This window comes from Coptis chinensis, chromosome 7, assembly GCF_015680905.1.
Source record: "Coptis chinensis isolate HL-2020 chromosome 7, ASM1568090v1, whole genome shotgun sequence".
In the NCBI taxonomy this organism is placed as follows: Eukaryota; Viridiplantae; Streptophyta; class Magnoliopsida; order Ranunculales; family Ranunculaceae; genus Coptis; species Coptis chinensis.
In genome coordinates this window covers 39,628,928-39,640,494 of record NC_141462.1, presented here as the reverse complement: position 1 = coordinate 39,640,494, position 11,567 = coordinate 39,628,928, and positions in this window count along the sequence as shown.

Sequence of the window (11,567 nt, the reverse complement as noted above, 5' to 3'; positions counted from 1 at the left end):
GGTTGGGATTTGATTTTTGGCGTGGGTTTATGGTATTTCTTTTTAATTTTGATTTTTCTAGGTTTGGAGGTTGTTAATGGCGGTGGAAGATGGAAAAGATGAACTGTTGCGTGAGAATGTAAGCGCTGGCCTTGGCTCTCCATGGGCGTGGTGGTATGAAGTTGGGCCAAGCCCAAAATCGAAATTTTCGATTTTTCGATTTTTTTTCGCGAATTTCAAATCAAAATTCCCGCTTCGTTACATGTCCGATTTTTGCGAATGATATATGGAAATGATCAGGAGAGAATTTCCTATCCAATGATCCATAAAACACTCTATTCCGACTTCGGATGACATACGAGATAGTGGAAAACGCCTCGAAGTGCGTGCATGACGTAAGTTATGCGAACGAATGAAATCTAAATGAATAGATCATGTCAATCCGAATCGTAATACAATAAAACGGCCTAAGCAACTCTAATGGGACATAAAACATTTTAGTACAGAAACACAAACACTCCACCCCCAAACAAATTTTTTACAACGAAGCTTAGAAAATTTGTTTTTAGCAGTGGGTCTTTTAGAATCAGATTCCCGAGACTTCCTAGATTACTATGTTTATTTTTATTTTTTATTTTTTTATTTTATTTTTAGAAGGAAAAACAATAAGCAATAAAGACATAATTCACACCATAGAGAAACATGACTCAAAAATCCGAGAAAAACATGCAAGAGTGAAAGCGTGAACTATGTGAACCGTGGACTTAGGATCCGGTACTTACAGACCACACACTCCATAGGGAGGGCCCGATTACCTTAATGGTGCACTCACCAATATATTAAAGTGAAAGGAATTGCACCAAACACGAAGTTGAGTCGTTTATAGTCGGATACTTTCGAGACTTTATCTAAAACATATGTATGAATATCTGAGTTGATCATATATCAACAACCGAAATAGTTGTGGATCATTCCATAAATAAATATCGGAGGAAACATATCCAAACACAATGAAACACCAAGATTCCCTATGACCACCCTAGTGGAATCCAAAGCGAAGTCGGATAACCCTATTATTGTAACCTATCATGCACCTTCTTTTTCATTTTGAATGAGTGGGTGTTTTAGTAAATAAGTGTGGAAAAGTGAATGGTTGTGGAGGATATGGTGGATATGGATAAGTTTTAGAAAGGCAGCTTGTACACAATGAGGATGTGGTTTTAGCATCGAACTCATTCATTGTGTGTGTAGGGACTGTCTCAATTCTGAAAATGAAGGTGTCAAATAGGTTGTCCTTCTGAAGTATCCGTTTGCTAGGAGGATTTAAAAAATTATGAAGCACAGAAGAAACAACAGGATCGAGTGCAAACTCGAGATTCCTTTGAAAGGGTGGAAGGAGGGGCATCGAGGTGGATGTTGTGCAAGTTAGTTCTTGATAGGGTGAAATTTCACCTACTCGAAAAAACTCATCAAATTCCTCATCTAGATTGGTCATATCCACATTACTATGGTAGTCCTCTACATCTTTGAGAAAGTCATCTATCCCGTCCTCATCAATAATATGTGTATCGACTAGTGTAGGAATGGAAATATTGGAGTCTGACTTTCCAAAGGAAAGAATTTTGGGCATATGACTATCGGGGAACGTGTTGTTGAAATAATCTCGAGCAAAGCTCTCGATCATGCTAACCTCTCCATCCATAGGCGAATCGGGTAACTGTGTCCTTGTTTTAAAAACATTGACTTCAACAGCAAGATGGCCAAAAGACATGGACATTGAACCATCACGGCAATTAATGAGCGCATTGGCAGTTGCCAGGAAAGGACGCCCTAAAATAATCGGGACAGAGTCGTTAGCGACTTCCTCAGATCGAGGACTACAAAATCAGCCGGATAGTAGAAATCCCGCACTTTTACAAGCACATTTTCGACTACACCCTTAGTGGTACTTAATAGACCGATCACCTAAATGCAACGTCATTTTAGTGGGTTGCATTTTGTCTAGACCTATTTGTCTATACAAATAAAATGGGAGTAAGTTAACACTAGCCCCGTGTCTAATAACGCAGATCGTCGATAGGAATCTCCTAAGGTGCATTATGCAATGGGGCGACCGGGGTCCTTGTACTTAACAATTCCATTATGTTCGGATAAGGTTGGGAATTGTTACGTTAAAAAATCTTTCGGTATATTTGTCTTACGCCCTAGTAGTACACAATTCCTTAAGAAACTTAGCATGATGTGGTAGCTTTTTAATAGCTTCGAGGAAGGGAAGGTTTATAGTTAGATTCTTGAAAACGTCCCTAATCTCCTCGTAACTTGTATCTCTAGTTAACATGGCTAATTTTTGTGGAAACGGTGGTTTCTGTCGATATTTAGCAATGGTATCACTTGGATGTTTAACCATGGCTTTCTGTTTCTTAGGTTGTGTTGTAACTGGGACCTCTACAGTGGTAGGCTCTTCAGTTTCTATTTCGGTATCTAGTAAAATAGCAGGTGTAGGGGCTACTGGTGGGGTAACTATAGGCATAGTTACCTTGTTATCAACCACTCTACCCGAACGGAGAGTGGTGATGGCATTTAACTCACCTACATTTTCATATTCATTACTAGTATTATCGGTGACCTCAAAGGCTGTGTTTGTTGTTTTAGGATTAGGTATTGCGTTACCCGGAAACACACCTTTGGGTTGGGCTTTATCTTGAGCCAATTGTTGGTTAAATTATTTACGGATTGTAGAAGTTTGTTGGTTGGATTGAGCCATGGTTTGGAAAAGTTTTTGGCTCACTTGTATAAAGGTGTCAAGACGATCCGGTTATGTGGGTGTAGTGGTCACGGGTGGTATTCTTTGGAACTATTTCCGTGAATTATTTATTAGTGGATTTTGATAGTTATTATTTCTGGAACGATACCTCTATTAGCATTATAATTATTATAATTACTTTGACCTTGTGCTTGACCTTGTCGAGGTTGCACTTGGTTGTTATAATTATTAAAATTACCCCGACCCGTCCTTGTCGTAGTGGGTCTTGGTTAAAGCTTTGCGTAGGCCTAACATATTGATTATTGTACCCTTGAGGTGTGGCGTTTTGGTTATTTCTCCAACCGAAGTTGGGATTTTGTCTCCAGGCGTTAGGTTCACTATTAATGGAACAAGCCTGTTCATAGGCTATAGGGACGGTGTGAATCGGGATGCTTCGGGACTCAAACGAAACTACATGGATTTGAATTTACATTCATGACGGGGATTGGCTTTTGTTGTGCGTGAAATGGCATCTACCTTTTTAGTGAGGGATTCAATTAGAGTTTTAAGCTCAGGATCGATTTAACCTCAAACATCGGGTAGGTTTTAAGCGTGGAAGAAGAACTAGCGGGCGGGGATATCATCACTACCCCCAGTTGTTATTTCGCTTTAGTTTGATCCTCTAAAAATTTATAAGCCCTCGAGGCTCCTTTACTTAAGAAACTACCCCATTTATTATGTCTAGGACTTCTTTATGGTGATGTTGAAGTCCTTTGAAAAAGGCGCGAACTAACGTGTCTTTTGCTAAGTTATGGTGTGGACACTCTATAAGCAGATCGGTGAAACGATTCCAAGCCTCTGAAAATGATTCATGAGGATTTTGTCGAAAAGAAATGAATCTTGGAAAGCATCTCATCCGTCTTTAGGGGTGGGTAAAATGTTCCATAAACGGTGAACAAGTTTAGCCCACGAGTCCATTGTAATTAGGGCTTTGGGGCGTTAACCAAGGCGCCCTTTATCGGCTAAGGTGAAAGGGAATACCCTTAATTTAATTTGTTCGAACCAACCGTAGGATGGTGGAATGTTGTTAGGACTTGTTCAATCCTACACGCGTGTCTTTGGTAAGTTTTTCATGGTCTAAACCATGAAACACGGGTAACAAATTAAAAATATTTGGAGGGATTCTCGAAATCCCCGGTGGGTCCGCTAGAACGATGCAAGATTTGGGGCTATCGCTCAAGGCTTTGTAGAAGTCCGAGAGGAGTCTCTCTTTCTTCCCCATTATCTCGGTGGTGTGTGTGGAATAGTAGCTAGAGGTGTAGTGTGTGGTATACTAGATAGACTTGATTGTTGATGTTGTTGTGTATTTACGTTCGGTGTTTTGTTCGGCCGGACCTTAATCTCATGCAAGGCTAAGTCGAGCTTAACTAAACATGCAACACTCCAAACAATTTCGATGTACTAGTATAAACCTCTAACGAGGAGATCGCGAGGTGTGGAAGAAAGGAATACCCTGCGGCCCTTGCTTCGCTTATGAATAGCGTCTTGTGTGCAGCGTGTTAAGTGTATATAAGAGAATAAAACACTGAAAAACTTGACAACTCGAAGTTGAAACAAACCGTGGAAATCGAAAATTTCAGCTAAAATGGCGGGCCTTCTATCTTTGCTGGCGGGCCGTGAGTAAATTCGAAATTCGGTAACTTTAGCGTGGTCGCTCTTCTTTGAAGCGGGCGCTCGGTTATAAACGAGTTCCAAATAAGATAGCGCTGGTCGCGCTCTTTGTATGCTGGCCTTCGTGTATTTCCTCGCTGAATTTTTCCAAAACTCAAACGGCAACCACGGTATGAATCAAACAAGGGTGGGTGGGTGAAATGGGACTTAAAAATTACTAATTCTATTATGAAAACAATGCTAAAGTGCAACTAAGATGGCAGCGGCGCCATTTGATAACTATAAAAATGAGTAGTCTACCTACGAAATGAACGATGACTTCAATCCGTAAGTAAACTATAACTTCTAGTTTTACGTGCCTAAGTTATCAAATCTTCAACTCTCGAATCTATCGAAATAGAATGGAGTACGAAGTTCGTTCCACTCCTAGTTCCCTAGCATGGATGTTTTCTAATCTAACTAGTCGCTTTTAAGTCCATGAGAGTTTTACTGAAGGGAATTATACTACGATGCAACTACCCACAAGATGCAACTAGTCGGTTATCGAATACTAAGGGAATGCTACGTTGATTCTATGATAAGGAGTTAGGGGATTGATTCCACCTTAACTCAACTTAATCCACTAACGACGAATCGTTAAGAAATCGAATTGAATCGCTTCCGGCAAACAATTGGTTATTCCTAATCTCTAATTATACATGGCATTTCTACCAATCATAACTAGCATGTGAACAATTAAACCCATTCTCATGGTGAACTAATCATTTCTAGAGTGGAATAGAAAATACGACGACTCTACGATAATCGGAATCAAGCTTTCATCAAGGCTTCACAACCCCCTAATGGAGGTTTAGCCTTGAATCATTCATAATCATTTCCATTTATATTAAAACTAAACATAATATAAAGCATTGAAATTTATTTAATTAAACAATAATGAAATCTAATTTAATGACTAAATTGAACTAAGGACATGAATTGAAATTAGATCTAGAATTGGAATTGACAAAATCGAAATGGATAAAGAATACTACTTTATTTATCTAATCAATCAAGAACAATGATTCAGAGATTTAATCTAAAACAAGAATTTAAATGGAACTAAAACTTAATTTAATTAATAAAACTAGATCTATAATTCTATATCTTAATTTAGGTCTAACTAGCTACCATTAACAAAGAGCTAAGCTTTTGTTTTTATACATCCAGATCCAAAATTCGTGCATGGGCTTGGAGCCATGGGTTGGGCAAGAGAATCAGGCCCAAAACCCAATTCTTTCAGTCCAAAAAGGCCTCTTCAGCTGCAGTTGACTTCCACAGACTTTTCGTCCACTTCTGCTCCTCTGATTGGGTCAAGGCTTGGATCATTACAAAGCTCTTTCTGAGCCGGTCGTTTTGACATAAGGTATGCCCAATTCAGGTCCGAGTCCAAAGATACGGCTTTCGGAAGTTCTGGCGACTTTTGCTCCCTCAGTATCTCGCTAAAGTGGTACATTTTCGCACATAATGGACTTTGAAGCCCGAAATGCATAAAAGCAGCGTAATCAGTGTTAACTCTTACTTATTATTCACATAATTGGTCTAACAGTATGATTATTAAGGGGTTAAAACTACAGTTTTGGGCTCTTATCAGCTAGTATTTGTTTGCAAAATATTATAGTGGGAAAATATGAGATTTGCCAATTTTGTCAGTATTTGTTTGCAAGGTTTTTTTCGCAGCAAATAATATTCAAACTTTTTAGAATTATTTTTTTTGGTTTTCAAACTCAATGAAGTATAAAAAAAAAAAAGCAAAAAACAAAATAAAATGATAATAAATAAAGAAAAGTAAAGACAATACACACAATCAAACACTTCAAATTAAGGGATCCACAATCATTGAATAATGCAGTTGTAGTGATGTTAGGTTAAAAACCTTTTAGACAAATTTCATGTTGTGATGATACTCAAAGACAAGTTTGCAAATGCAAATTCATTACAAACCAATCTCATAAATGTTATGAATGTCGCCGCATGATAGTCAGGTGTTACGACATGGGAATATGGGATCGAGTATGAAATGCTGGCGTAGACCCAGAAGACCTATGCACCAGTCTTTTGTATGCAAGCCCAGCACCTTGTAAAGAAGTGTTGTGAAGTAGGTCACGCCTTGGATATACAGGAGAGTATTGATAAGAGCCCAAAACTGTAGTTTTAACCCCTTAATAATACTACTTTTAGACCAATTATGCGAGTAATAAATAAGAGTTAGTGCTAATTATGTGTTTTTATGTATTTTAGGCGTGGAACTCAATTATGTGCAGAAATGTGCCACTTTGGCGATATAAAGGAGCAAAGGGTTGGTTGCTAAGAAGTTTTGTGATAAAAGCCAAGATTCAAGGAGACAAAGCCTTTATGAAGCCCAGTCAAAAGCTGAAAAGTCAACACGGGCAGAAATAGTGCACAAGTCAGCAAAACTTTCGAAGACTATATCTTTGGACTCAGGCCTCGGATTTGGGCCTACCTTACGTCAAAACGATCGTCTCGGAAAGAGTTTTCTAATGGTCCAAGCCTTGACCCAATCAGAAGAGCAAAAGTGGACGAAAAGTCTACTGAAGTCAAAGCCAGCTGAAACGGGCTCTGTGGACTGAAGAAATTGGGCTTTGGGCTCGATTTTCCGGCCTAAAACATGGCTCCTCAGCCCATGCACGAAATTATGGATCTGGTCTCCTCCTTTACATAAAACAAGACTTAGCTCTTAAGAAAGAGATAGTTAGATAGCTTAGAATAGAAAGTAGCCATTAGAATAGCTTGTAGATCTAGTTTTTGAATTTCAATTAGTAATTAATTAGTTTCATTCCTTGTTTTAGATTAATTATTTGAATCATTGTTCTTCATTCATTAGATAAATAAAATAGTAGTTCTTGTTAATTTCGATTTTGTCATTTAAATTTGTTTAGATCCAATTTCAATTATTGTTTGTTATTCATTTCCTAGTTATTAATTTGGATTTCAATTCTTGAGTAGTTAAATTAGTAAAGTTCAAATCTTTATATTTTGTCTAGTTTTAATTCAATTAGAAATGATAGTTTGATGAATCAAGGCTAAACCTCCATTAGAGGGGTTTGATGAAGCCTTGATGAAAACTTGATTGTGTAGTATAGAATCGTTGTAAGAATCTATTCCACTCTAGAAGGTCGTTGATTCGCCATGAGAATGGGTGTACGACCTCACATGCTAGTTATGAATTGGTAGAAATGTCATGTATAATTAGGGATTAGAACGACCAATTCTTATCGTAAGAACATAAGAATTGGTTTACAACAAATCTATGCTAGTTTATTAAGTTGGTAATCAAGGTGGAATCAAATTTCCCTAATTCTTTATCTAGATTCAACTCTTAGCATTCCGTCATTCCGTTATTTGTATCTTGTTATTTGAATTCACATTGTAGTATAAATTCCTTTCGTAAATCTCTCATTGACCTTGGATAGACCATCAATTATAGAAAACTTGAATGCTAAAAGACTAGGACTGGAACGAATCTTCTATTCCAACTCTACATTAATAGATTCGAGAGTAGAAAACAAATATCTTTGATAAGTCTAGTATAAGCAACAGTTTATAGTTTTACTTTCGTTTAGAGTTTCATCGCTTTATTCATTAGTAAAACTATCTTTTTACAAATATCAAGTATCATATTATTAAGGGGGGATAACACACCTTTAAGAAGTGAAATATCAAAAGAAAACTGGCATATATTATAAAATGTAAAATGGCATATATTCTTTGAGTCAATAGATGCTTACAAAAGCTTGGGATGTTACAATAGAAATGAATTACAAATGGAAATTAAAGGCATCTCTCTTGCACTCAGTTTATGCTGGAGCCAGAGGAAGAAGTTGATGCATCTTATATCCCTCTCGTGTAATTGTAAGAAATATGGAAAACTTGTAGCAGCCGTAGCAGCAGCAGTCCACTACACTACTAAACCACCTGCCACCTACACTACTACACCATCACACACCAGTCCACACACAGATACCAACCAGCACACTCACCACACTCCCACCACTAGGCACCAGGCAGCAGCAGCTGTAGCACTAGGAAGCAGCAGTAACAACAATAGTAGCAGGCAGAAAACAGCACCTAGCACACAGCAGCAGCAGCACCCAACACACACATCAGCAGCAGGCAGAATGAGAACCAAGCACACAATAGCAACAACACCCAACACCCAACACAACACCACACACACAACACAACACCACGCCACACATACAACACTCTCTACCACATGACACACAACACACACACACACACACACACACACACACACACACACACCTTCACCACACCATACACTACCACCTCCATCACACCACACCACACCACACCACATCACACACGCACACTACCACCTCCACCACATCACACAACCACACACTATCACCTCCACCACACCACACACAATACATCCTACCACCACACAGACACACACCTAATAATCGTTACTTCTAAGAATTAAACTAACACTATTAAACTGTTTGTTACTTCAAACAACAATATTAATACTTTTAAGATCAAAATGCTAAGGCCCTGTTTGGCAGCATGAATTGCCCAACCTGTAGAAGGAATAAGGCCATGTGTACTAGGTCTTAGTGTTTGGTCTGGTCCATTTTATGAATTGGGACCACAACTAATGAGTAGGGTATAAACCAAGTAGATTGTGAAACCAGCAAAAACGTGTATAGTGGATCTTTAGGTTTAGGTGAGATACCATAATACACGAGAGAAATACAGGAGAGAGAAAGCATCCTTTTATTATTAATTCGAGTTATACACTCAAAAGATCGAACCTTCTCCTTACCCACTCATTTTCTTCTCTCACAAACTCTTCTCTTCACCTTTCCAAATTAAAATTAGAGGTCAGAAATAGGAGCAAGCAACAAAAAAAACATAAACGGTCTATGATTTCTTCTTCTTCACCGTCTCCATTCTGATCGATCGACCACCACTTTGATTCTTCCATGAAATTATGTTGAATTGAAGTTTGGTTTTTCTTTTTGAAGTTACTAATACGTTTTCTTTGGTCGATTTGTGTGTGTGTGTTTTTGGGATTTTTATTCAATTGGGAGAGTTTAAAAAAAACAATGAAAAACAGTACGAGACAATCCCTCTAAAAAAAATGGACCAAACAGTTTCTAAAGTAATTACTTTTGGAGTATCCACCACTTGTTTTCTATACCCTAAACATGGTCAAGTACTACCGAATTTTACATGGCCAAATAGAGCCTAAATAGTCTCATATTCAGTAGTCTTCAAACAACAGTATTAATACTCTTCAATATCAATGTCAATGAAATAGTCTCATATCCATTTGTCCATCAACGAAATAATTTATATCATATCAAACCATGTCCAGTCAAACAACAGTCAAGCATATTACCATATCCATCAACGAAATAGTTCAACAAAATCCACGCGAGCCTTGTTCAACAAACACAATTTTCAGTAAAATCAAAACCAAAACCAAACCAAATAATACTAATTACAGTGAGAACGAAATCAAAACAAAAAACGACCCCCTTTAAATCAAAAACAAAAAAATCATACCTGATGGCGGCGACCTTAGGAGAGCTAGAGAGAGATTACAGTGAGAACCCCGAATCCAAATCTGAGAAAGAGAGGGAAAAAAACAGTGAGAAAATGAGAGAGAGAGAGAGAGAGAGAGAGAGAGAGAGAGATGTGCGATTGTTAAATTTACAACCAAACATGTCAAATTTCTTGAAATTATTGGTTGATTCATAACATATTGAATTGATTAAAGAGATTGTTAAGGAAATCTCACTTGGCTGTTTGAGTTATTTGAGTGAGAAATTAAGCGAAATGAGAGAATACCTGTCGAGAGAGAGATGCGAGCGAGAGAGGTGGAGATGAGTGCAATAGATAGTGGCAAAAAATTTTGCCCTAGTGGGAAAATTTGGGTGATTTTTCTGTTGGCAAAAGAATTTATGGGGGGAGGTGGATTCTATTTTCAGTGTTAGTTTTATCTTCGGCAATAGAATTTTAACCTTTTTTCATGAGTAAATATATTTGAAAATGTATTTAATTGCTTGTTTTCGCTAAGTGTACAATCATTAGTACATGGATAAAAATTTCAAGATCTAAAATAAGTAAAAAGTTTAAAACAATGAAGAAGCAGGCAAGGTATTCATGCTCACCTTGATGCTCTCGGTGCATAGTGATTTTTTATTTGGGAAAAAGAGGACTAAGAAATGGCATGGAAGGTTAGCAACTACTATAAAAGGTTGTATTAAACTATGATGGAACAACATTGGAACACATTCCTTGCTAACTCACTCGGTTATTTACATTAAAATCAAGTATGGCAAGAAGTGCCAAGCATAATGAAATTACACAAAACTGACAAAGATAGATTTACAATTACATCAATATCAAGTGTGCATACCGAGAGGCTCTTTGAGGGAACGACTGCTAAAGGAGTTAACATATTGGGCTACCAGTTCAACCGAGGCAAGCAATGTGCCTTCCTCATTTGCATCGTTTCCCACTTGAGCAAGTTACGACAGGAGTACGTCCTCACAAAGAAACTACAATGAAATTTTTATTCTGCCTTCAAATGAAGAAGTCAATCACATTTTGTTGCTATGTTACTTTACCGGTACGAAATGAAAATCTACCCAAACTGTTAAGACTGATGTTCTCTTTGAAGTCTGCTGCAACTAATTTGTAGAAGTTGGTACCCCCTTAGATAGTAATGCTGAGAGCCACAGAAGCAATTCTAGAAAATATGTTGTAGTTAGAAGTGATTAATTTACATTATTTAGAATTCACCCAAAAAAAAACATTATTTAGAAAAAGAAAATGGCACTTACCATAACTAATGGGATCCTACAAAAAAGAAAGTGGTAGAACTCTCTTAAAAAAAATAATCAAATGGCACTTAGGAAAAATTGAATTCGATCAGAGATGAATTCTCTCGTACCATATATGGTGAATGATTGTCACATTCAATCATGTTAAATACAATCAATTCTAATATTCATTATTGCCAAAAGTTATGGCTTAAAAGCGCACAATGTACATGCCATGAGAACTTGATGGCTACTGAAATGCATTGTCCACAACATAAACAATCACCTATTCAGTGGATACATGAGGAGGGCTCACA